The sequence below is a fragment of the Doryrhamphus excisus genome, linkage group LG5 (genome assembly GCF_037039965.1).
Source record: "Doryrhamphus excisus strain RoL-2023G ecotype Guam linkage group LG5, RoL_Dexc_Guam_v1.1, whole genome shotgun sequence".
NCBI classification, from domain to species: Eukaryota; Metazoa; Chordata; class Actinopteri; order Syngnathiformes; family Syngnathidae; genus Doryrhamphus; species Doryrhamphus excisus.
Window position 1 is genome coordinate 14,196,507 of NC_136361.1, and position 26,759 is coordinate 14,223,265.

General features: G+C 40.9%; 1 long non-coding RNA gene across 1 annotated transcript in view; it reads left to right on the plus strand.

The window, feature by feature from the left end:
• Window positions 1-26,477, plus strand: part of LOC131105661 (uncharacterized) — a 65,305-nt gene extending 38,828 nt beyond the window's left edge. The window contains exons 2-3 of the long non-coding RNA XR_009119969.2: window positions 24,910-24,985; window positions 26,306-26,477. This is a non-coding gene — a long non-coding RNA (uncharacterized LOC131105661). The remainder of the gene's footprint in view (window positions 1-24,909; window positions 24,986-26,305) is intronic.
• Window positions 26,478-26,759: the final 282 nt, after the last annotated feature.

Below are 26,759 nucleotides of genomic sequence, written 5' to 3' on the forward strand. Positions count from 1 at the left end.
TGATTTCAGAGCCTACTTCAATGCAGCTGTAAACTGCATGTCCGCATGAAAAAGTTGCGTAGTGCGAGTGAACGTACCAATAAGGAGACAATTACTAATGTGTTCATCATTTGTTTGTGTTATGTGAAACAGGAAGTAAGTTTCACAAACTATATTTAGAATTTTATGGAAAGGATAATATATATAAAAAGGACACCTCTTATAATGTTGGCAATTAAGTGGGCATCACTGTATGTGTGTGTGTGTGTGGTGTTGGGGGTGGGGGGGGTTGTCGAAGGGGGAGATCGCAGGTAAAAATGTGTGTGCGCGCGTTGGTGAACACAGTCCAAGTGCTTGGCTCATGCTCCGGACACGCTTCAGAGACTCTGTGAATGTTGCCCCCCCCCCCCCCCCCCCCCCATGCACACCCGTCCTCAGACACATGCTGACACAAGCACACACAGACACACACACACACACTCTTATTTACAGCGCCATCCCATTCCTCCATTTAATCAGCAAGATCCAATCCTATTGTAGCGGAATAATTTTGCCATCCATCGATGATGTGATGGTTTTCCTCAGTCCTCTTCTGGGTCAGTTACTGTATTGATCCCCAAGGAAATGTAGGAAAGTTGTATGTGTGTGTGTGTGTGTGTGTGTGTGTGTGTGTATAACCTGAAAAGACCTCCTCCGTGTGTCCAATGACCGTCCACTCCATGCCACTCTTCAGATAGAAAATGCATTGGATACTGATTGTCCCCCAACCTTCCCATGCCAACCTCCTCCCCCTGCGCTGCCGGGGGTGGTGTCAGTCTGGCAGGACTCGGGGGCCCGTCAGGCGACTAGTGGGCCGTGACGGGCAGCAGCTCCGCGGCCCCTCTCCGCTCGCAGTCTGGCGCCCGCTGAGGTCTTTTCGTCCGGGGAGCCCAGCTTGCCAAAGTGACCTCGCTCAAACTGCTTGAGCGTGTGTTAACAAAAAAAAAATATATATATATATATACAAACCACATCAGGTATAAGTGGATAATCTGACAAGCAAATCAGCCAACATTGTGTTTATATAATAACACGCATTGTCACACTTATCCGTTCATAAATCGTGAATGCAAAAAATCATATCACAAGTCGGGTATCTATGAAGGTGTAGATCATTTTATTGATTTCATTGTGTTTTTATTGCTTGCTGTCATTTTGGACTGTTGGTGATATTTTATTGGTTTATTATAACTCACAAGACAAGATGATGCATGAGATTTGGTCCATGAGAATGAGACGAAACGAGATGAGACGGTAACATTAATTTTAAGAAAAGTAGAATGAAAGAAAACGACTGGACAAACTTGTTTTGCAGCCACATTTTGAAATTGACGCTCAAAGATATTGTCATTTTTTAAATTATTATTTACAGGGCAGTATGAGGTGTGTTATGAAATGGAACCAATGATGATGGGTGCTTCAAAATTAGCGCCAAGGCAAATGTAATGAGCGTCAATAGAACCACTCAGTTGTTAAGATTGCAGACAAGTCCGAACATCTTTTTGGGTTGATCTTACAATGGAACAAAAAATGGCGAAACAAGACTTGCTGACACTGTGAACACTCAGGTTGGTTGGCTTGCCAGGGAGTGCAGGTGGACGGTTGGTCAGCAAACGCATCAGCACAGTCAGACAGGGAAGAAGATGAATCCCACCTCCAAAAGTGGTCAAAAATGTCAAAAACAATCTTACTTAAACATTGAAGAAAGCCAGTGTTGCCACTAGAGAATCGTTAACAAGCTGATGACGTTTCCTCCTCTGGGGGGCTTTAAGGGATGCCATCAAGGATGATGCAGCGATGATTCTACATCAGAGCCATCAAAGATGTTGCCATAAAAGAATGAAAAGTAGGAAAGAGGAGGAGGGGAACGATGGATCCACGGGGGACCAGTGACTGGCAGTGTTTATATTTTACAGTACTTTATTTACCAAGCAGATTTCCACTCAAACAGTATGGCCGTTGCATTTATGCTATTTTGTGGTCACTTGTCTGAATAGTGTTTTGTGGAAAAGAAAAATTGTTCAGTGACACTTGAAAAAGTTAGTACGTACTCAATGAACTTGATGTCCACTTCCTTGTGGGGCCAAAACAAGCTCCAAACTAAAAAACAACAACAAAAACTCACAAAATGCCACTGTGGTAAAAAGTCACATTTGGAGTCCGAAGATGAGACGTTAGGTAGCTAGCTAGGCCTTTAAGTGTATATGTTCTTCTTTCTTTGCATGTTATTAGAGTTAGGGATCAGGGAACAGCAACCTCCTCAGAGCCTCCTCATTCATTCATTCATTTTCTACCAAAGCTTTTCATTTAGCCTGCCTGTTGAGGTCCACTGGCGTAGATGTCTTTGGTATCGAACATGTACAGCATGTGTGTAAATAAATCAATTCATTCATTCATTCATTTTCTACCGCTTTTTCCTCCGAGGGTCGCGGGGGTGCTGGAGCCTATCCCAGCTGTCTTTGGGTGAGAGGCAGGGTACACCCTGGACTGGTCGCCAGCCAATCAAAGGGCACATATAGACAAACAACCATTCACACTCACATTCATACCTATGGACAATTTGGAGTCACCAATTAACCTAGCATGTTTTTGGAATGTGGGAGGAAACCGGAGTACCCGGAGAAAACCCACGCATGCACGGGGGAGAACATGCAAACTCCACACAGAGATGGCCGAGGGTGGAATTGAACCCTGGTCTCCTAGCTGTGAGGTCTGCGCGCTAACCACTTGACTGCCGTCACCCCCCCTCCTCATAAAAACAAAAATAGTCTGGAGCCGCACAACATTACACAGCATATCAACATTTTGAGTTGAGTTGTGGACTCCTATAGAGCAGCTACACACAATAACCTGTGCAGAAAACGTATTAGATTTTGCAGAATTAGCATCTAATCCACTAATCCAGCTGCATTTCTTTGCATTTTTGCTTTCAAACACTGAATTCAGTAAGCCTTTTTGAGTGGTTCCCATGTTTGTGTAAAATCAAAACAAGTTTTTTTTAAACTTTAAAATGAAAAAGCCCATAATTTCGGCATACCAGTGTTTGTTCACTGACTTTCTTTGCAGAGAGGCATTCTTTCATTCTCTGACTCATTTTATTTTTTCTGAACCGTTTATTTTTTTAATTCGGAGAATAGATGCTCTGATGTTTTTCTGAACAATTCTTTCATGTATTCTCCATCTGTGCAACAAAAGCTTCCCCCTCCTTCCAAACTCATGTGCAGCCCAATGTTGCCAACTTGGATTTGATGACTCGTGATGACTTTATTTGATGAAAAGTGACTAGCGACAAATGTAAGGATTTTTTCCTGCCGTTGTTGTGAGATATTTCTGGTATTTGGAGACGTGACACATACTGTTCTGCGGTCGCTGCCGAGAGGTCCTCCCTCCTCACAGCAGTCACAAGCAGTGATTGCACAATCAGCTCCCACAACACACTATTTGACTCTCCTGGAGTCACCACCTTGGCGATTAGCGTGTCGCGGAGCTGCCAGCACTTAGCTGCAGCCGCTTCTCGTTATAAAATACTATATTGCGATGTTTCTTTTCCAAAATGTCCACTACTTCGGTGTTAAAAAATTACAGTCCTCGACGAAAGGAGATGCAGGATGTTCTGAAGATCCACGGGTTCCCGACCCCTCATTCAGGTCAATGCACTTCTTTTTTGTAAAAACAAATAACTTCTGGTTTGATAGTATTTTTAATAGCTTTCCTGAAAGTCATCTTTTTAATCAGGCAATTTTGCCTTCGACCCCTTGAAGTAGCGCTCTGTCACCTCCGCTTCCAAGTGCCTCACCGTTCTTGAAGAGCTGGGAGACGGCACTCCTCTTTCTCTTACTGCACACGAGGAGGAGAGTAATAATAATAATAATAATGATGATATTAATAATTTCATGCGCCAGGAAGCAACCAGGTGCGCTACACAAACAATTTCTATCTCTGGTGGCAAAAACACAACATCACCACCTTCAGTGCCTCTACCGCCGTTGTCGTGTCTCTCCTGTGACCAAACTGTGAGCTGAGGCGAAGCCCCCCCCCCCCTTCCATCCCTGAGAGGGTGATGCAGTGAGGTGACAGCGTTGGGGAGGAGAGCTTAGTGTGTGTAGTTTGTTTGTGCTGCTTCCTTTTCCCCTTTTTTCTGTCTTGTGACTTCACATCCAGTTCAAGTACTCTTTGCAGCAAGTACATGATAATCCAAAAGTGTGTGTGTGTGTTTGCGTGCTTACTTTGCACACCCCCTCTTCCCCCCGTTGCCCCGCCCTACCTCAGCCCCGTGGAGATGCGTCGGGGTCAGGGAATATGGGGAAGAGGAACAGAGGGAGGCCGCACTCGACGACTTGAAAGGAATTCTAATGAGGCGGCAGCACAGTCGCACTGCCTATTCCCACGACAACAGGCCCCAAACAAATAGCTGCATTTGAAGTCCCCTCGTTTTATGACTTTGAAAACGCTGCTAGAGTGTGCTGCTTCTTGTTGTTGTTTTTGTGTTGTGTGTGTTTGTCTACCTCTAGTGTTTTTTTTTTCTTAGAAGAAAGTGTCCAGGGAGATGATTGGCTTTAATGTCTACACTGAAGGATGTAATTATTGTCAGCTATGACCAAATAAACTATTTTTTTCATATTTATTTCGATGTGTAATTACCACAGCCATTGGCTGTGCCTCCTCCCCAATAAACACTTCAATCAAGAGACTCCGAAGCTGCCAGGAGATCATTAAAAGATGCTTACTGAACCCAAGAAGCAGGTAATCATCAACATTTTTTCCGCTTTTCTGACAGCAATCACATTTTCTACTGCTTTCTTTTGTTTTCCGCTGTAGAGGCCCAAATTATGTAGGCATACGCTAGCGCAGGGGTGTCTAAACTTTTTCCACCAAGGTCGCATGCAGAAAACCTGAAGGATTCTTGGGGGGGCTGCTTTGATGTACAGTTGCATTTGCATTAAAGATGCTAAAAGCAGCTATCTGAACAAAACATTGACATTAGTGATGCTTCGATCAGGGTTTTATGGTAACGATTCCGATACTGATCACCCAAGGCTGATACTGATCACATGGATTAATTGTACATTGTGTCGTTTATTTATGATGAATAAACATATAAAGAGGTCGAGTGGTTAGCGCGCAGACCTCACAGCTAGGAGACCAGGGTTCAATTCCACCCTCGGCCATCTCTGTGTGGAGTTTGCATGTTCTCCCCGTGCATGCGTGGGTTTTCTCCGGGTACTCCGTTTTCCTCCCACATTCCAAAAACATGCTAGGTTAATTGGTGACTCCAAATTGTCCATAGGTATGAATGTGAGTGTGAATGGTTGTTTGTCTATATGTGCCCTGTGATTGGCTGGCAAACAGTCCAGGGTGTACCCCGCCTCTCGCCCGAAGACCGCTGGTATAGGCTCCAGCAACCCCCGCGATCCTCGTAAGGAAAAGCGGTAGAAAATGAATGAATGAATGAAACGTATGAAGATTGGAAAGGTAGGACAACTCCAAGGTTCCCGGACTGCCAGGAGGGCCAGAAATAGGTCATTACGTCAATAAGTGCTTTAATGCTTGACTTTCCTAAAGTTTCATCGCTAGAGTTTTTGCTAGTTGCGAGGATCTCCAGCAGGGGTTCTCAAATGGTCTCAACCTGGGACCCATGTTTTCAAGTGGTCACTAAGGTGCTATCCACTTTTATTTACGTCAAACCAAGGAAATACAGTACGTCATCTTTTTAAACATTCATGCACATGCACATTACTGCATGTCCACAGTGTATCTTAAATGACTTTATTAAGGTCATTCATTAAGAAAATGAGGAATAAATAACATGACCGGATTCAAATCTCTGCTTGGACATCTCCGTGTGGAGTTTGCATGTTCTCTGCTCATGTATGTGTGCGTTTTTTCCCGTTTCCTCCCACATTCCAAAAACATGCTAGGTTAATTGGCGACTCCAAATTGTCCATAGGTATGAATGTGAGTGTGAATGGTTGTTTGTCTATATGTACCCTGTGATTGGCTGGCCACCAGTCCAGGGTGTACCCCGCCTCTTGCCCGAAAACAGCTGGTATAGGCTCCAGCATATCCCTGTGACCCTCGTGAGGATAAGCGGTATAGAAAAAAAATCAATGGATGATACCTGTATATATGTAAATAATGCAAAAATTCACAAAATAAGTCACAAATTTGCAATGAGTACACAAGGAGGAGGAGAATATTGCTGAATTTTACTTTGAAATAATAAAATAATAATAAAATTCTGACATTGGTTGTTGAAATTGAAATATTTATTTAATATGTAATATTTATAATATTACATATTATATTAAATATTCATTCATTCATTCATTCATTTTCTACTGCTTATCCTCACAAGGGTGGTGGGGGTGCTGGAGCCTATCCCAGCTGTCTTTGGGCGAGTGGCGGGGTACACCTTGGACTGGTCACCAGCCAATCACAGGGCACATATAGACAAACAACCATTCACACTCACATTCATACCTATGGACAATTTGGAGTCGCCAATTAACCTAGCATGTTTTTGGAATGTGGGAGGAAACCGGAGTACCCGGAGAAAACCCACGCATGCACGGGGAGAACATGCAAACTCCACATAGAGATGGCAGAGGGTGGAATTGAACCCTGGGCTCCTAGCTGTGAGGTCTATCAATATTTATATTAAAGAAAATATAAATAAAATATTTCGTATAATTTCTGACTAGTTATCTGCAGGCTTTTGTGTCCCCACCCACCAGTTGAGAATCACAGATCTCGACCAGGGGTGTCCACAGTGTGGCCCGTCGTTTATTTTTTTTTAATCACATTAAGTAAATGTTAAGAGAAAAAATGTTTAAATGTTAAATATCACAATTATAATAAACTATTTGCTTTACCGAACAACTACACAAAGCTGAAGTGTTGGTTTTTTTCTTATTATACTTAATTGCTTAGCATATATTGACATGCATTGGACTGAGTAAATGATTAAAGATCCTATTTAAAGAAATGTGGTCAGATTTTAACAAATAGAACATAAACTTGTCACAGTTATTAACTGCCCATATTTAGACGAGACAATGAAAGTGGCTGATTCAAGGATAAGACGCTTACTAGTTGTATGCATTAATATTAATACCCCTGCCCCCTTTTGCAGTGCATGTGCTTGCTTTTCTGACAAGCTCAGAATGCATGTACAACAGAGCCCCTATGAACCCAAGCCTCATTTTATGTCTCAGTCCAGTGGCCGCCCCGGCTCGGATTGACTGACGGCGGTGGCCTAACTCCTCCATCTGTGCAGACGTTGGCTGAGCTCGTCAAAGTTGTCCTCCCCGGTCCCCGGTCCCTGCTGTTGCTGCAGCGCGACGAGTCGAGCCGTGTAAACAGTAAATAATAAACAAGTGCGCTAATGTATTATTAAGGGAATCACTTTCAGCAAGTGGGACAGGATGAAACATATACACCGCCCCGCCGCCCCCCGCCCTCTCCTTTGAAACTTACATTTGTTATGGATTGGTGATGTTGTGTGTTGATTGTGAATTTTTTTGAGATGACCATCATGTATCCCGCTGGGCAGCTTTTCTTCAGCATTTAAGTACTGTTAATTGTTTTAGTGTGTCATACAAGACCAGGCTTTACAAAGTTAAACTGAAGTTTGCACAATTTGTGTAAAATAAGGAGTAGGAAGAAGCAGAGCTTAGTTAATAGGTGAATATTACTGCTATGGAATTGATTTAAGTGGTTAATTTATTAATGTAAGTAATTCGACCATCAATGGGTACTTTATGATCGCCCCAAGGGAGAAATTGTAACACAGCAAGAAGTACATAAGACAACAAGGAACCATAAATTAAGTCAATAATACAAGTCATGCTGTGCAAATAAATATAAAATTGACTGAAGCAGAAAAAAAAATCAATGGATGATACCGTATATATGTAAATAATGCATAAATTCAGAAAATAAGTCACAAATTTGCAATGAATACACAACGAGGAGGAGAATATTGCTTAAATTTACTTTAATTTTACAGAAAAAAATAGTGAGCAACAGGATTATTACCATAAACAAATTACAGCTTGTATAGTAATAAGCCCTTCAAGGGTGGGGAAAAAAAATCGTATTTTCATTGATACTCGCCAAAAAGAATCAAAATCCTGAAAAGTGTCACCCCCCCTTAATACCTTCCAACTTGTCTTGTCCCGAGCTATCATCAAAGCTGTTTAAAAACAATCAAATATGCCAGCAGCGTGTTGACTGTTATTGTACAGCAGTAGCAGCTCCAAAAAGCTGCTTGTGGAGCGTGTAAATGGAATATCCTCCTCCAGTGGCTTATTGAGCAGCATAATTACGTCGCACATATTGAATTCCACTAATGCTCCAAAGGTAGGTCTTATTTAATAGCACAAACTCCCCCTCCCTCCAGCCCCAAGGGGAGGTCTATTGCTATGATTTGGATCCTTTTTCCTCCTCCGCTACATGTTTCGAAATGTGGCCCCCACGTTAGACTGGAAAGTACCTGGTACCTCCAGAGTCATAATTCTGTGCTAGTCAGCAGCGTATGTGATTATTTAGCCTTCAGCGTGCCATATATTTACATGGTGACTCATTTATTTCCAGGCATAAACCTTTTTTACTGGCTTTTGAGGGGAAATTGATAACAAGCCGATGATGATGAGCAGATGCCACACACTCGCTGATTGCAAGGACACCCGAGTCTTAGGGTTACGGCTTTTTCTCCAAATCCTTGAATGAAATTAGAAGAGATTAGAGGAGGGTATGTCTAATTTTCACAGAGAAACAATCACTGTGTTTTAGCCCCAGGGCTTGTACTGTATATCACTTGGTAGTACCCTCCTCGGCCTGAAGATGGCAGCCAAAACCTAGTTAGTGGTGTCCATCTGAAGACATGGACTCCGTAGGTCAAATGAATTTTATTGTAGGAGCAGACTTCAAACCTGACTGTGTTTGTTTTACTTAAAGCCCAGCAGTCAAAGTAGTAAAGCAGACATTTAAGCCTTGTCATATTTAAGTTGGATGCATTTGTCAGGGTGGTGCAATCAAGAGAGGAGGTAAAGCAGGATGGATGAGAGTGGAATGGTTGGACTATTTATTATTTCTATTTTTTACGCTCTTTTTAGACTGTCACAACCACAAATGTAACAGTTGTGTGTAAATTAAAGAGCAGTTGATCAACTAGACAATGGAATTCTGGAGAAAGTGCTGACACTGAGGTGAAATGTTGTGCGGAAAACGTAGGATTATGGGGAGAGTGGGGATTTTGTGGAAAAGTAAACTTCCCGAATGGGTTGAAAAATATGGAACTTGGAAAAATGTGGGAATTTGTGGGCCAGACAATATGGAATTATTATTATTTTGGGAATACAAATTGTATATCAACATGTTTTAAATGAGCAGAATCAGAATGTTTTGATATGGAAATGTTGACAAATGTGGATGTAGTATGTCAGTACGTCAACACTAAAGGGGATTTGCATGGGAAAAATGTGGAATTTTTGGAAAAAGTTGAAAAATAGCCAGTATGTCTTGAAATATTTTGAATGTGGAAAATGGAACTTAATTCTGTGTGTCATTCATGTGTCAGAAATGACACAGGGATGGTTAGAATGAAGTAGTAACAATTAGATCAATTTAGATTGTGTTGGAAAATGCGGAATTAGGAGAAAAACAGGAATTTTGTTAGAGCATGACAAATAAGTACCCCCAACATTTTGACATTGGATTGGTTTCAAAATCAAATCTCCATTAATTTCAATGGTCTGGAAAATGTGGAATTGTGTGAAAAACAAGAAAAATTTGGATTTTTTTGGCGGTGCAGCATTCACACAATAAAATAAAAATGCAGTGTCACTTTTCTGAGTTGGAAATAAACACATACTAACGTATGAACGCATCGTCATTGCATCAGCTGCTTATCCCTTCCTCATCCTCAGCTGAGACAAAGGATGAGACAATAGGGAGCTTTGCATGGAGGGGCGGGGGGCACAAACAGATGAGGGGTGGTGAAGGCGGAAAGGTCATACAGGTCAGGGATCTGCTGGCGTATTTTTTTTTTTTTTTTTATCCGACTACCACCACGGGTAGGCTGGGTCATGTCTGGCCCGTCACAGTCCACTGCACCATTACTGACGGCTCATATTGATACCCCAACAAAGAGTGTGTGCACCTCATATGCTGTGGGACTCCTAGGGGTGTGTGTGTGTGTGTGTGTGTGTGTGAGGACCATTATTTGTTATCGTTCTGCTCTGCAGGCCTGGCAGTTCAAGTGAACAAAGTGGTGCTGGTATGATTTTTCCAAAAGCAGCCTCGGACACAATAGGGTGGGCAGTCAAAAAGCGGGGACACCCCCTTTTGTGAAGAGGGGGGAGGAGTGGTAGGGGCCTCTTCCTGGTCAAAATCAATAAAGGAGAAGCCATGCAAGTATAACAGAATCATTACTGTCTTCAGAGCTTGAGGGGGATTGATACACAATGTGTGCTTTGACACCTGTTGTTTCCATCCTCATGGTGTCCTTCATCCAAAGATGACTTCATGCTAGTCAGTGGAACCTCCAAGGTCAAACGCAGTCCCCTTGCAGGACCATGGTTCAGCTTTTGAAAGCTAAAGTTGAAGCAATTACCCCATAAAAAAACAATCAAGTACCATAATCCCTCTCCACTTTGCTGTTTGAATTTCCCAGCTTCACTCTGTCATGGTTTTTAAAAATATATATTAGTTAATAAATCATGCTGTGATGTGGCTGAATATGGCCCGTTATTATTAAAATGGTTTGTTTTTTGGCCTAAATGAAACATGTTCAAGCTTAAAAATGGCTAAATGAGCTAAAATACAGATGAGACAGTCAGAAGATGCATTCAAAGACGCTGATGATATGTAGTATTGCATACTGGTCACTAGGTGTCAGTACCAGACTTCATTGCCATGAAAACAGCAGCCTTTTGTTGCAGTACTATTCGTTATATTCTGTTATGATGTCTCCTATATTTGCCTATGCACGTGTAAAGATTACTTTAGGGGTATTATTCCATTTCTAGAAGTTGAAAACCGGTGGAACGAATTAACCTTAATCACATTACTGTAATCTTGTAATCTCTCACTACTGTAATTTGTGTAAGTTGTGGTGCGTCTTGCATCAAGCCAGTGGACCAGCCCACTGGTGGTCGACCTGAGGCTCACCGTCACATGGCACTAAAATACTTGTGTATAATACTCCGTGTATAACTGGAAATTACATATGTGGGTTATTGTGAAAATGAATGCTGCATGCATGCAGTGCAGATATCCGATTATTTTGTAATTGTTCGACAAATGAACTTAGTGAAACCAATTAAACATTTTGCTGGATGGCAGCCATGTTTTTCAACCAAATTTGCTCAAATGATACACACACATGCTTGTCAGTACATTAAAGATGTGTACCAAATTTGACACGAACACCCTAAAGTTGAGCATGAGTTGACATTTTCCTAGTCAACTCGTATTATGGTGTCAAACATTAGCCACGTTTACATGGACCCAAATATTCCAATTCCATTCGGGTTATTTGCTCAAACGAAAAGAATCTACACCTCATTCCGAAAAAAAAGTGCCAATCCGAATGAATATATAAAGGGATTCACAGGGGTGGAATATTCCTTTCCCCAATCCGATTGAGGTATCTTGTACCCGCTCAAACGGAAAGTTGTCAGACTGCGTTCTTCTTCGTGGTGTTTTTCTTCTTCTGTTGTTTATTGGCGGTTGGCAAGCAGCTTTCGTGTGCATTACCGCCATCTGTGGAACAGAATCTAAACCCTTCTATACGCCATTCACAAGTCCAGTTTTATTAAAAAAGAAAATACATATCTATATAAAACATGTGCCGAGCTTAATTATAAAATATTAGCAAGATTGAACTTTATCTTTTCCTGTTCCCGGGTGCGTTCTTTCAGCGAATGCTGAGATATGACGTAACACGCAGCTCCAGACGTTCTTAGATTTAAAAAAAAATGGAGGCGAGCAATCGGCACTGGACTGCTGCGGAATCAAAAACAATTTGATTCAAACTAAATTTCAAGACTCGACGAGCGAAAAACTGGCAATACAGATTTTTTTTTTACATTTTATTTTATTTGGGCAAATATATGAAACATTATAGTGCATTTCTTACATCAATCAAAATATAACTTTCCATTATTTACATTTATATAAAAGGAGTAGGCTGAAGCAAAAGCTTATAAATGCCTACCCCTTTTTGCAAGATATAATCATGTTCATACCACAGTCTTGTTTTCCCCAGTTATCATTGTAATATTATTATCATTATCATTATTGTTGTTATTATCACCACTATTATAATCATCATTAATACTACCATTTTCATCATTATAGTTGTAACAATTTTTGGATTTTTTTTTTTTTTTGGTTGGTTATTCCAACAAGTGAAAGAAAAGCTCAAGCAAGTCGGTATCACATGATGTTCGTGTTTACGTTTTACTGCGTATGCCCCATTGACTATTGTGGTTGATTATAGCGGCGCATGTAGACAAGAGATTGGAATATTCCTTTCCATGTATACCATTGCTTTCGGAAAAGTCATTCGGAAAGAGAAAAACTCCTCATGTAAACATGGCTATTGAGAGTTTAATAGCAGCACCACCATGTGGTGATTTTGTCTGAAAAATAGTATCACAGCCAACACAGTCGGGGTGCATGACAAATTTTCCCCATTTTGAGTGCAGGGGTTCATAAGTTAAAGGTAGCTAATACCAATAGAGTCACATGACTATATGTTGTTGGACATGGACTTGTAGAAGCACACCTTGTTGACTGGTAAAAAGCATAAGGTGCAATTCATCATTGATACCAATGCTTGTCCAAGCTGACATGATGTAACTATTTTTGTAAGAAATTGGTGTTTACACTGTGCTGTTTTTTTGTTTTTTAATCATATTTTGGACTTGTGCAACCTATTCAGGGTATCCGTGCACGTCTTCCACGCCGTTTTCACATCTACAGCACTCATTCTTCTTCAAACATGCGCCATTGTCAAACAGCGTGTTCAGTCTTTCTTAAACAAGAACCAATCACCATTACGCCCCCCCCCACCCCACCCCAAACCCACCTCTGTGTTCTCCCCCACGTCCTTTTCATCTGCCTACGTGCAACCACCGCCATATTGGCAATGTATTTACTGCCTTGAGATGAACACATCAAATATTATTATCAGTCATGCTAATTCTTCAGATGATGATCAAAAGTCGCAGGCGTGCTCTCGTTTCTGTATTCGTTGTCCGCTCTGGGGAGAACAACAGCGGCGACAAAGCTCCCCTTTTATTATTATTGTTGTTGTTATTATTTCACGGCCTGTTTAAAGATGTAACACTGCCCACAAACCGCTGCTTTTAATGACCAATTAACAGGAGCTCCTCGGAGCGGCGTGGCCTCGTGGAGGATTTGCTAGAGTAAACATGGGGTGCCGTGATGGTAGCTGGGGAGCGGGTGGGGTTTATGTTGTTACGGGCTCATCGTTGGAAAAAGCGGCACAGCTTATTAAAACTGAGAAGGAGTAGCGCTGTTTACCGAAACCTTGAGAGAATCAGTCAAAAACTTACAGAAATCTGATGGCGAGGGCTGACGAAATGCCGCTTGAAGAGCGAGTAAATGAAGTGGAGGCCGCATCATTAGCATGGCTCAATAATGTAGCTGGGGGGTAGGACGGCAGCACTCAAGGCCATGGGGCTTTCTCGCCGGCTAATTTGGACTTTGGTCTTGTTTACCATTCGAGAGAACGCCGCAAACCCCCCACCCTCCGCTCTACGAAGACCCTGTCGAGCCCAGAGCTCCACAAACTAAAACACAAATGAGGCTGAAGCGTTTCTGGTGAAAATCAAGAGTATCCACCAAGACGCACGTCCCAAATGTTATGCTAGGTCAGTTCTATTCAATTGGCGGCACGTTAGCCTGAACATTGAACATTTTAGAGCTTCCTACAAACAGCGAATCACTCCTGTCATACACAGTTATTGTTTGTTTGTTGTTATTGTTCACAACTTAACAATATTGTTATTGGGTTATTGACTCTTGTTTTTGCAGTATTTTATCAGATCTTTGCAGTAGAGTGGTTCAGCCGCTGTTTTTGCTAGTGTGGAGTGGTCAGCTAGCTCAATAGTATAGCATAGCATTAGTCACATCACGTTACCATCAAAACGTCTTACTGCGTTTTATTCAATAAAGACTGCGCATAAGTGAGGAAAATGCGCGGTAAAGTGAGTGTGTCGGGTGTTAGCTTGAATTTAGCTTGTATTCCTTCACGCCTTCATCGCCTTTTGTTTACGTTCTCGACACCGCATTGGAGTACTTTGGCTCCAAGTGGGTTGTGTGTGAATTTTCTGGTACTCTGGAGATCTCAGGAGTAATTTGATGGCACTGTGAAATCCAATATCTAAGAGCTCTTGTCGGGTGGAAGATGTTAAACCAGAACTGATGTGAGCAAAATAATAACTATTGGGCTTCGCTTTGGGTACATGTCGCCATCTTGCATAAGCAACAAGTCATTTCATGTGGAAATTGTATCACTATAGGCTATTTACAGTATATTTTATGTAAAAAAAAAACTAAACAAAAGTGACCTGTAAGCACTTCTGTTCAAACGTTGAATAGTCCAATATTATAAGACACCGGATCTATTAGTGTTTTTTGCAGTAAGTCCTAAACAACAATTCCTTCATAGGGGCTCTTTGACTGATATTTTTTGTAGTACGTTTTTAAAAATGTATGAGGTATAATGTATAATGTTTCAAAATCATATGAGGATTTTTGACTGTTGTTTCTGTCATAGAGCGCTCCTGTCATATATATAACAGCTACGTAAATTGATGAAACTACAGATGCCTCTTTGATTCATTCATTCACTTTCTACCGCTTATCCTTGTTTAGGGTCATGGGGCTATGCTGGAGCCTGTCCCAGCTGTCTTAGGGCGAGAGGCGGGGTACACCCTGGACTGGTCGCCAGCCAATCACAGGGCACATAGAGACAAACAACCATTCACACTCACATTTATACCTATGGACAATTTGGAGTCGCCAATTAACCGAGCATGTTTTTGGAATGTGGGAGGAAACCGGAGTACCCGGAGAAAAACCACACATGCACGGGGAGAACATGCAAATTCCACACAGAGATGGCCGAGAGTGGAATTGAACTTGGGTCTCCTAGCTGTGAGGCCTGCATGCTTACTACTCGTCTTGACTCCTTGATGATCAATAAAATAGCTGATCTCGGAACAATTTTTGGTGCTGAAATTGAAGTAAAATGTGTGATTGATTAAATAGAATTAATTGATATAATGCACCTTGTTGCCCTGTACAGAACAGTGAACATATCCAGCGCACCTAATAGCGCCATACTTCCTATATTCTTTTATCTTTTGCTAATTACTAACCAGACTTGTTTTGTGTGCATATGCAAACTAGTGTTTACATTGCCGTTACAGACGCTCAATCAGCACTTGGGTGTACACACGGCACCAACACAGGCGTTCACTCACACGCCATATTATCTTTGTGTGGAGGTGTTGGGGGATCAGACACCCTACTTAATAAGACAGTGCGTTGATTGTATTTGTTTTCCATTTGTCTCTTGTCTTTTTTTTGAAGACGCTCGACGGTAATTACGCCGCTAAGTGAAAGCGAAACGTGGGGCCGAGTCGCAGGTTCCGAGCGTCGCGATTCGCGAACAACAGATCGAGGATGACGAGTTCACTAAGAACAAAGCAGAGAAATGGTAATCCCCCCCCCCACCCCCACCACCACCACGACTTCCCTTCACACACCCATTAGGAATATCCCATTGTAACAGAAAGACAAAACTAGAATGGGAGGAAATAATACATGCAAGCCTGACTCATGCCAACGTATTTAGCATAATGAAAGCATGACTTCTGCTGTGTTGTGTGCGTGGATATTGTCAAACAAATAAAGGGGAGCTTTAAAGCTCCTTGGGAGGTTGCTAAGTGGTAGTGAGAGGTAGATAAAGCACGGAAAATGACGTGAAGTAACCTGTTCATGTCATTGCATTTATTAGACACCCTACTTAATTTCTGACGCATAGTGGTGTGTATTTATTACTCCTGAACCAACACACACAAAAGGCTGAAAATTGGTCAAAACTTGCACCCCCTTATGGGAATGCTGGTGCTATTATTTGTCTGGAAAATGCACCAAATGTCGGCGCACTCATTAAACACCATAAGTTGGACTGACTTGAATTTTCATACACACAAAGTGTGTATCTGGAGGACTGACAAGAATGTACGTAAATTCTTACCAAATTGCAAAATGTCTTCACAGGGACATGGGCGGGACTTACCACTTGATTGTCCATAAGTCATTGACTATTTGTCCAGTGATTATAAACCTTTGAGGATATCTGTATTACATTTTTGCTAGTATATACTCCATAGCATTTTGACCACGACCCATAGGAGAAGCCACAAGTGTAATTTACACTCGTTATTGATAAATGGCCAGGCCGATATATGATGCCGATATTATTGGCTGATATTCTGCATTTTGACTGTCGGCATCCGATGTTTATTCTTGCACCCGGTTGTGTGGATTGGTTCCACAGTGGGATGAACGGAGAGAGTGAGCCCTCGTCTTATTCAGCCTCTTTGTGCAGGTGCGGCGACCAGTGGATGCAGAGTATTGGCAGTTAGCCCTATGACATGAATGAAGAGATGGTTCCTCAAGCAAATGTAACCGACGGCAAAGCTATGTGAAAATATTGCGGAAATATTTTGGTTTTAAACAGAATGAACAAGGTGAGCGCATGAACACGGACAAGTGACACTGTTTTCTCTATTTTTTTTTGGGGGGGGGGCCTACCGATGTAGGTGCCTCATGCAACAAAGCCGACAGTCAGCGTTACACTGAGGCGTTTGGTTAGCAAAGTAAATTTAAACAAAACAATGCAGCATGGTGCGCGCTCACAGACAGTGTTGCTCACTGCATTGCAAAATACGGTTATGTGGCATAAATAATATGCCATATAATTGTGATGTTTCCGTGAAACATTAAGAACAACAACAACGTGGTTGATTTCGAATGTTTTTTACTGTCATCAGTTTACAACTCAGCCTACATACAGCGGCATATGAAGGCAACTTCTTTGTGAAGCTAATGTGGCTACACATAGCTACACTATACTTGAGTACCATCTCGTGGTTCAAATGTGAATTATACCTCACATGACTCAAAAAATGTTGTCGATAACATTGAGCACAATTATTCATTCATTCATTAATTTTCTACCGCTTTTCCTCACGAGGATCGCGGGGGATGCTGAAGCCTATCCCAGCTGTCTTCGTGCGAGAGGCAAGGTACACCCTGGACTGGTCGCCAACCAATCACAGGGCACATATAGACAAACAACCATTCACACTCACATTCATACCTATGGACAATTTGGAGTCGCCAATTAACCTAGCATGTTTTAACCAGCAAAATTTATTGTCAAATATGACCCCCTACATTAGTTTACTATACACTACATAACTGTGTGTCTGTTTTGTTTTAACAGACACAGGGTCTGTTTTTTATTGTTTTTGGTTATGCTTGTGATTTTTTTAAATGCAATTTTTGTGCAATTTTTGTGCAGTCCATTTTGTTTTCATTAAGGTTTTTCATTCATTCATTCATTTTCTCCCGCTTTCCTCACAAGGGTCGCGGGGAGTGCTGGAGCCTATCCCAGCTGTCTTCGGGCGAGAGGCGGGGTACACCCTGGACTGGTCGCCAGCCAATCACAGGGCACATATAGACAAACATGCAAACATGCAAACTCCACACAGAGATGGCCGAGGGTGGAATTGAACCCTGGTCTCCTAGCTGTGAGGTCTGTGCGCTAAACACTAGACCGCCGTGCCGCCTTCATTGAGTTTTTGTTTGTTTAATTTTATACTCAATGTGCTCTCATTATAATTACATATAATTAATGGCAAAAATTGTCTCAAAAATGTTGTCAATTATATTGATTATCAGCTATTTTGTTGGCCAATCATTGTCCAACAAAATGTGTTATTGTGACAGGCGTAGATTTCTTGAACATTCTCCAAAATGTTTGGGAATGAGGTCGGAACAAGCTGCTAACAGTCAAATATGTGATCTGCTGGAACCAACACAAGTAATGATAAACCATTCATCTCATCGACTAGCCTCAGTAAGCCAGGATTGTCTGTGTAAGCACAGCTGGAACATGTCTTTTTAATTACCAAAGTAGTCAATGTATTGTTTGCCAAAGACAGAGGGACTATTGACGGGACCACGAGAGGTTTTGATGAATTACTTGCCTAATTAATGAACATGTGTACGTCTTTAGAGGACATTCATGCTTTGTGTACTTGCAGAGTTCAATGTCGGTATTGATCAAAAGCTAGTTCATTTATCCTGTGTTACAGTCACCAGCCAAACGTAATGGCTGGTGATATTTCACCTGGAATTAGCATTTTAGGAGGAGGTCCTTACTAACGGCAGAGTGCTCCTGTCATATGTATAGGGGATCTTGGATTACTGGTTTTATGCTGCATGTCAACTGGTGGTAGCCGATGTCAGTTTTTGCCTGGGTTCAAATCTGCAGCCAAACCATCTGAGAACCACTGATAGGATATTTGACTTGAGAGATCTCTGCCCTTCCTAATGACTGACAACAAAAACGCCTGTCATATACGTAGATGGTTTTTGACCAGGGCTCTTTTCGGGGAACTCAGGTCTTCTTTATAAGACCCAGACTCAATCTCTGTCTGTCTTCCTGGTCATGCTAATTGCTCCCAAGGTCAGACTCCACTCTACTTCTTCCCTTCCACCCCCAACACCTTCTATCCCTGTCCTGGCTTTGAATGGCATGTTTAGATCAGGCCTAATTTGATTGGTGGATGCCGTCTTGGGTGGATTGGAACGGCGCTTTACAGCCCATTGCTTTTGATGTGCGTGTGCATGTGTGTGTGTGTGTGTGTGTGTGTCAGGGCGATGCATGTCAGGTTATGAAGTGTCTGCAGAGGAGAGTGTTACATGTCAGCAGGGAAGTGTTTTTGAGCAGTGTCAGAGTATGTAAAGAGGTGTGTGTGTGTGTTTGATATAAAGGGTGTTTGTATACGCAAGTGTCAAGGGTTGTGCTGTTTTGAAAGGCGACATAAGGCCGTCGTGAGACTAAAATGTGATCGGACATGAGTCGAAGGGCCACTTCACAAACGTTAGTCGTCATCGGCCAATCATGCTTGAATGAACATCCCGAAGTAGGATATGTTCTGAAAAGGCCATGTTATGAGTATTGTTGACTATTTTGAAGTGTCAGAGGTTCTATTGTTTTGTGTCTACAGCTTTAATGCTAATGGGATGTTGCCACTGATTGGGCTGTGGTCTCTGATTGCAGTTTTACTTTAATTTTGGTGTGATCGGATTCTTGTTTTATTCTAGTCTACATTAATATACTGTAAGTTGTTACATATTGCTTGCTTTTTGTATGGAGAGTTATCATTTATATTTTGATGGGAATAAATTGTACTATAAAATGCCCAAAAGTAAGTGTCATTAGCGATTTAGCCTGATATAATAAGTTCTGTATTTTCTTGATTTGACAGCTTAAAAAACAAACTATTTACATCTCAATGGGATGGAAAAAAAACATCTATTTGGGATGACTGATTTTTTTTTTTTTGCCCAACAATTATTTTAATGTGGCTTTTAGAATGTCTAAAATAGAATACTGACTGTCAAGTTTGGGGATGCAGCAACTCTCTCCATTCTGATTTACATTTTTTTGTCCTGTTGACAACTGTCTTTTCTGTTCTTTCTTTCTTAAATGATAGCTTTGAAATAATCATTTTGTAGTGCACCTCGCTGCGAGGGACATAATTGTGCCTCAAAATGAAATAATAATTTATGTGTGTATATGTAATACATATACACTTAATAAAAGTATTCAAAATATATACAAAATATACAGTATATGTAACTATAATATATAACATATATTACAATCTAAAAATAAAATTGACAAAATATATTTCAATGTGAAAATAAAATGTATAATTGTAGAAATATAAATGTAGAAATATAAATAGAAATATAAAAATATAATATAAAAATGTACTACAATCTAAAAATAAAAAATACATAAAAATATATATGTTAAAAATGAAAAAAAATGAAAAAAAGAGATAATAATAAAAAAAAACTAAATATATTGCACATTTCATGCCAATGGTAAAATTTGAAATTGGGTCCTTTGGGTATATTGCTTTGCTAGGGTAGGGCCACGCTTTTGACAAGCACAGCAGCACGGTGTCCCCCTCTGCTTCCGCTCCCCATCCTGCCCACCCCCTGAGAGAAAGTGAACTCGGGTACTGTAGGAAGTCGTCTACATGAGGCAAACGGGCCAATGCGTTTGTGGCGTGTGACAACAGCGCTGATCCTGCCCCCTATGAGTGAGATTGATAGGCTCTGTGATCAGGGACGCAGCGCTCCCCCCGTCGCCAGTGAGATGGATCACATCACACTGCCGTGTCCTCCGCTTCCAGGATAAATGAACAGGGGGGGAATCTATCACTCCCCAAGTGGGGGACTTAGGAAAGAAGGTGTGGGTGGGTGGTTGGCGGGCGGGGGGTGACAGGAGGAGGGACAGAAGACTTTTGTGATGAGGGAAGTCGGAAATGTGAGATATGTGATGGAGGAATGATGAAAGTAGGCCTGTCACGATAACAGATTTTGTTGGGTGATAATTTGTCCTACATGTTATTGCAGATAAATATTAGTTTCATTGTTTTGAGACATTTTTATTAATGTGATGATCATATTTGGTATAATAATGCAAGTACACTGTATCAAAATCTTAATTTGTCGGGAGTATTTAACATTGCAATTGGAATTTCAAGAAAAATAAAATAAATAAATAAATAAATAATAAATAAAATAAATAATAATACATAAAAAATACTCAGTCTTTTTTAGCAAAAATGGCAAAAATCATAAACAAAATCAATAAAAAAAGACCGTTTCTGTAGAGAAACAAAAAACACTCCATGAAAAAAAGAAAACACAACAATAAAAACAAATAAAATGGAGTATCAAGTTTCTGTAAACAAAATGGCACTTGAATAAATAATGAACATTGAAGGCTGAACATCTGGCAAACGACACTGTGTGTGAGCGTGCACCATTTTGCACTGTTTTCAGTAAACACTAGTAATTCTATTTAAAACCCAAATATTCTCACACTAGCCACGTTTCCACGGACCCAAATATTCCAATTATAAAATATTAGCAAGATTGAACTTTATCTTTTCCTGTTCCCGGGTGCGTTCTTTCAGCCAATGCTGAGATATGACGTAACACGCAGCTTGGGACGTTATTCGATTTAATAAAAAATGGAGGCGAGCAATCAGCACTGGACTGCTGCGGAAAGTTTGTTTTAGATTCAAACTAAATTTCAAGACTGGACGAAGGAAAAACTGGCAATATGAGTTATTCAAACAAGTGAAAGAAAAACTCGAGGAAGTCGGTATCACGTGATGTTGGTGTTTACGCTTTACTGCGCATGCATGGATTATTCCTTTCCATGTATACCATTGCTTTCGGAAAGGTCATTCGGAAAGATTCCATTCGGAAAGAGAAAAACTCATGTAAACGTGGCTATTGAGGCTGAAGGATTTGCCTTAGAAACCATCACTTTTGTGCCTTCAGTTATATTTGCGTTTTCTCACTTGCTGGCTACACTCACTAGCAGCCCAGACTCCACCCACTGGCACAAAGAGACTGAATGACTGACAGGAGGGTTCACTCAATGCATTCATTCCAGTATGGACCAGAGGCACAGAGGGAACCCTCTCGTCATCCAGCCTGAGACGAGGAAAACAAACACTCATGCACACATCATTGAAGTTTGTTTTAAAATGTTGGTCGATTAATTGATTTATTGATTATCATGGCAGGCCTAGATGACACAACACCCCCCCCCACCTTCCCTCACAGGTTAGCTTGGGTGTGGGCTTTTTCTGTGTCGGGCTGTCAGCCAGCTATTTGTCACCCTGAGCGACCAGACGTGCCGCCGAATCAATCACTCAACGCCTCTTTGGCTTGTGTGTACTGTAGTCATCCAAACTGTATGTCTGTACAACACGCTCCATTGTTGAATACACTCTACAGTATGCTTGCTGGACACATGATTTGCCACATTTTCATCTTTGACTCATGTTTTTTTTTGCTGAGAGTCCTGAAAACCACCAAAGCCCTAATGTCATACAAGAAATTTGACTTGTTTTTGCAGCAAGTTTGAATAAACTGCGGAGCGTTGATGTCATATTGAGGTTCCTTGACTTGCAGTCTGGCCTCAGGCCTTAAACAGCAGGGCACTCCTGTCATATACTCTATTGATTATCTTTGACTCATGCTTTTGCTGTAGGTCCTATAAAAATAGCAAAACACACCTGTCATAAAGGGGATCTGTCATTTGTGTTTTGTAGTAGGTACTTAAAAACACTACAGCACACGTATGATGATGATTGACTGTTTTTGCAGTAGGTCGCAGTATATTTGACTAGTTTTTTACAGTACATCCTGAACAGCAGAACTCTCCTGCCATAGTGGATCTTTGGCAACTGGTTTTGCAGTAGGTCCAGCAGTACTCCCTGTCAAATATACGACTATTGACTACTGTTTTTTTCAAAAGGTACTGATTAGTGTTTCGAATCAGTCCCTTGCTACATCGCGGTACACCGCGGTTTTTCAAGCATGAATTAATAAATGATTTCTGTTTTGTAGTTGACGATTAGTCAGAAAATATGATTATATATAATTGAATATATATAATTGTTTGCCAAATTCAGCATTTTCTGAGGGAGGACAACACCCCCCTAAATAAATGGCTTGACCATACATTACATTTAACATTTTAGAAGTGAAAATTCTCCACAGCTCCACACATCACTTATTTTCATGTTTTTTTCCAGACAACCAAGTAACGTTGGAAAGGCGTAGGGCTTCAGTAAGTTTGTCGGCTAGTCCAGCTGCATAGTGGCCCATGTTCACAAAACAGTCCAGTGTCAAATGTTGACAGATTAAAATGCATTTCTTTTGCTGGTAGGGAATCAGGAACTGCAACCACTTGTGCCTGATGGTGGCGTCTTTATGTGGCATATGTGGCCCCAATGATAGTAACGTAAAACAGAGCAGCAGAGTTTGGGGGAGAGCAGAGAGTGTATTGCTCCTACAGGCATGCCCATATAAGGAAGGCCGCTCCTCTGTGACATCACAAAGGAACAGTTTTGCAACGCCCTCTGAAACAAAGCGTTTTGAGCCATCCTAAACTTCTTTTAGGGCTCACTTCCAAATGCACAAACCTCATTATCTGAAACTTTGGCATTGTTTAACACGAGAATACAACATTCTAACTATATTTATAGGGCAGAAAAGGGTAAATCACTGCAGCATTCTAGGTGTGTTCCTTGTTAAAGTCAGGAAATGTAACGTTAGTCTCTCTGGTAACTCGCCGGATGCTAGCACTGGTACTTCAAACCCATCCGAGTGTCTGTTCTCAGCATCAGGAAACATAACCTCCAAAAAAGTGCATTTTTGCACTATAATGCAAAATCCTTGAAGAAAGAATGAGTACATGTGATTATTTACTTGTTCTCCACATTTACAGTAATAAACAAATCCCAAGGTTTTCTGATATTCATTCATTCATTTTCTACCGCTTTTTCCTCACGAGGGTCGCGGGGGTGCTGGAGCCTATCCCAGCTGTCTTCGGGCGAGAGGCGTGGTACACCCTGGACTGGTGGCCAGCCAATCACAGGGCACATATAGACAAACAACCATTCACACTCACATTCATACCTATGGACAATTTGGAGTCACCAATTAAGAAGAGAACATACAAACTCCACACAGAGATGGCCGAGGGTGGAATTGAACCCTGGTCTCCTAGCTGTGAGGTCTGCACGCTAACCACTCGACCGCCGTGCCGGTTTTCTGATATGCTTTTCTTTATTTGTTTATTGTTCCAACAGCTCAGGTCTCTTAAACAACACTTTATAATAACTAATCCGCTACCAAAGGCGTATTTATATGATGATTATTTTTTCTTTGCATGAGAGGCACAAAGAGGTGATGATGCAACTCCACAATAGAAGAGAGAATGTTTGCAATTTTATGCCAAAAAAAAACAACCATAAGGTGGCAGAAGTGCATTTTATAAGAACTCGGCCTGCATCTCTCAGGCTAAATTTGTGTCAAAGTGAAGCTTCTCTGTAATTTGTTTGAAATCCTTGATGGCAAAAGTGGCGTAATCACTCTTCCAGGCTGAACACGGGGGATTTGAATGGGACTTAATATGTTGATACTTGCAGCTTATTGATACTTTCCTTGGAAACAAAATATCAACGTCTATTGCGAGATTAAAATCAGCCAGCCCTACTCCCAGTATGATGCTGTGGATTTTGCTCTGTGTATGCTCACTATGACGCTAACCTGAAGCCAACATCTTTATAATTTTTTTTTTTTAGATCACACATCCCAGTGGTCGCAATCAGTGAATACCGCCATCTCCTCTTCCTCCTCATTTGGCCTGGTGTAGATTAGACTTAGTCATGGCTGACTGGCAATAGGCACCTTATTGCATTAGGCCATGGCTTATTAAGCCAATGCTCTTAAGATGTGCTTTGCTTAACTGGGTGACAGCTTCTCAATGAGCTTGTCTGTGGGATATGTCCAAGATAATTGCCCCCAAACACCAAGAGAGAGGGAGATGGACGTGTTTTGGTCTAAGTTGACACTTGTCATGGAGCGCTGCGCGCACTAGTGAGCACTGTTATGGATATGATTTTTTGCATTTCTAAAGCTGACTAATGTTGTTCTTCTTTTCAACAGACTTGTTTGTTCGCATCCTCTCCAAAGAAGAGTGACAGCTTCAAAAAGCCTGCCTGAGATGAGAATCGACTGATTGGTGAGTTCTTAACATCCTCCGCCTCCTCCAGTAATCCGAACATGGCTCTCGAGTGGCTCTAGGCCGCCTTCACAAGTGCCTTGCCCGCCTCCAGCGTTATGATTGCCTGTGAAAATGGCAAACGCCGCTACGACGGGAGTAATTTGTCGGAAACCCAACAAAGGAATGTTGTAACAATTAATCACGGGGCGAGCGCAGAGGAACGCGGTAATTATGTTCATTAAGTGGCGAGCGGCGGGACAATTAACTTGCGTCTGCGTGGCTTGTCACAGCTGACGTCAAGGCCACACGCCGTAATAACTCACCGCCTCTTCGCCGTTTGGCACGGTCTAATGAGTGAGGGGTAGGACGCTATGATACTGAAGCTTTGCCTTGGATATCCTTCATTTCCTGGTTGAAGTCTGGCAGGCGTCATTTCCTCGAGAGATGCACAGATTTAAGTCATAAAAGAATTACGTAACATTGTGATGACTTCTTTTATCTCTTTTGTGTCCAATAATTGAGACTGATTTATGTTTTTTTATATATTTTTTGCATGGTTATAATGCAGTTTTTTGGCTTCTATATAAATATATTATAACTATAAACTCTGATGAGTCTCATCGGTTTTTATGGCGGAAGATACCGGCAAGCCCCAGTGAGCCCTTAAACAAGAATCTGAAACTTGAACTCCATCCTAAATCCCACCCTTACGAAAAGAAAATATTTATCAATATATTACTTTAAATATATTGTATTATATTATAATATATTATTTTTCCATTATATTTTCCAATACATTATATATTATAAATACATGGAATAATATATTTTTGTACATATATTATACAATATATTATATATTCATGTAATATATGGCAATATATTGCAGAATATACAAATGATTGCCGCTTTCAATATATTGAAATATATTTAATCCAAATATATAATATGAGTTTATATATCCCAAATTATATGCAATTTTATATATGTAAAAATATAGTCCTTTTTTGGTCTTGATTGCAAGATATTTTTTATTTGTATCAATATACACACATATATGATCTATGCATATATCGCAATATATTGGAAAATATAAACATAAGATCCCATATATGGAAATATATTTCCTAATACATTACATTATATTTGCCAATATACTGCAATATATATTTTTTCCATAAGGGTGCAGCCAGTCTTGTAGATACAAAACCGCCCACAAAATACCATCCAGCTAATTAAGCTGATTGGCTGACTGCGTCCTGTTTGGGAGGTCGGCCTGCCAGTCAAACGGCGACGTAACAAAGTCCTTTTTTTTTCCCTCCCAATTTCTACTGGAAGCGGACACGAAGACTCCACTTGACAGCGAGATAGCGTGTGATTGGACAGGACTCCACAGCATGTAGCTGTCAATCAATCAGTGAGGAGTTGAGTATTTCTGACCGATGCTGTGCACACGCTTGAAGCTGCCAGGCGTGAAAATAATACACGCTTAGGACTTCTCAGTGGTTTATTTATTTTTACAAAGTCCAGGATCCTCTCCTGTCATTATTTATTAAAGGTAATTGATCATAATTGGTTTATTCTTTTATTGATTAGTCTTTATCATGGATTGGGTCAACAAAGTTGTCTTTCTTGTTCTTGTTGTCTTTCTTGATGGTGTGATCTTTTTTGTTTTACCATAAAAAAAACAGTATTGTGTATAGTGAATATGCATTAATTTGAATGATTAATACATTTAGCGTTTGCACAATTATTATGTAGTGCTCTAAAATATTATTTTAGTAATAATGTT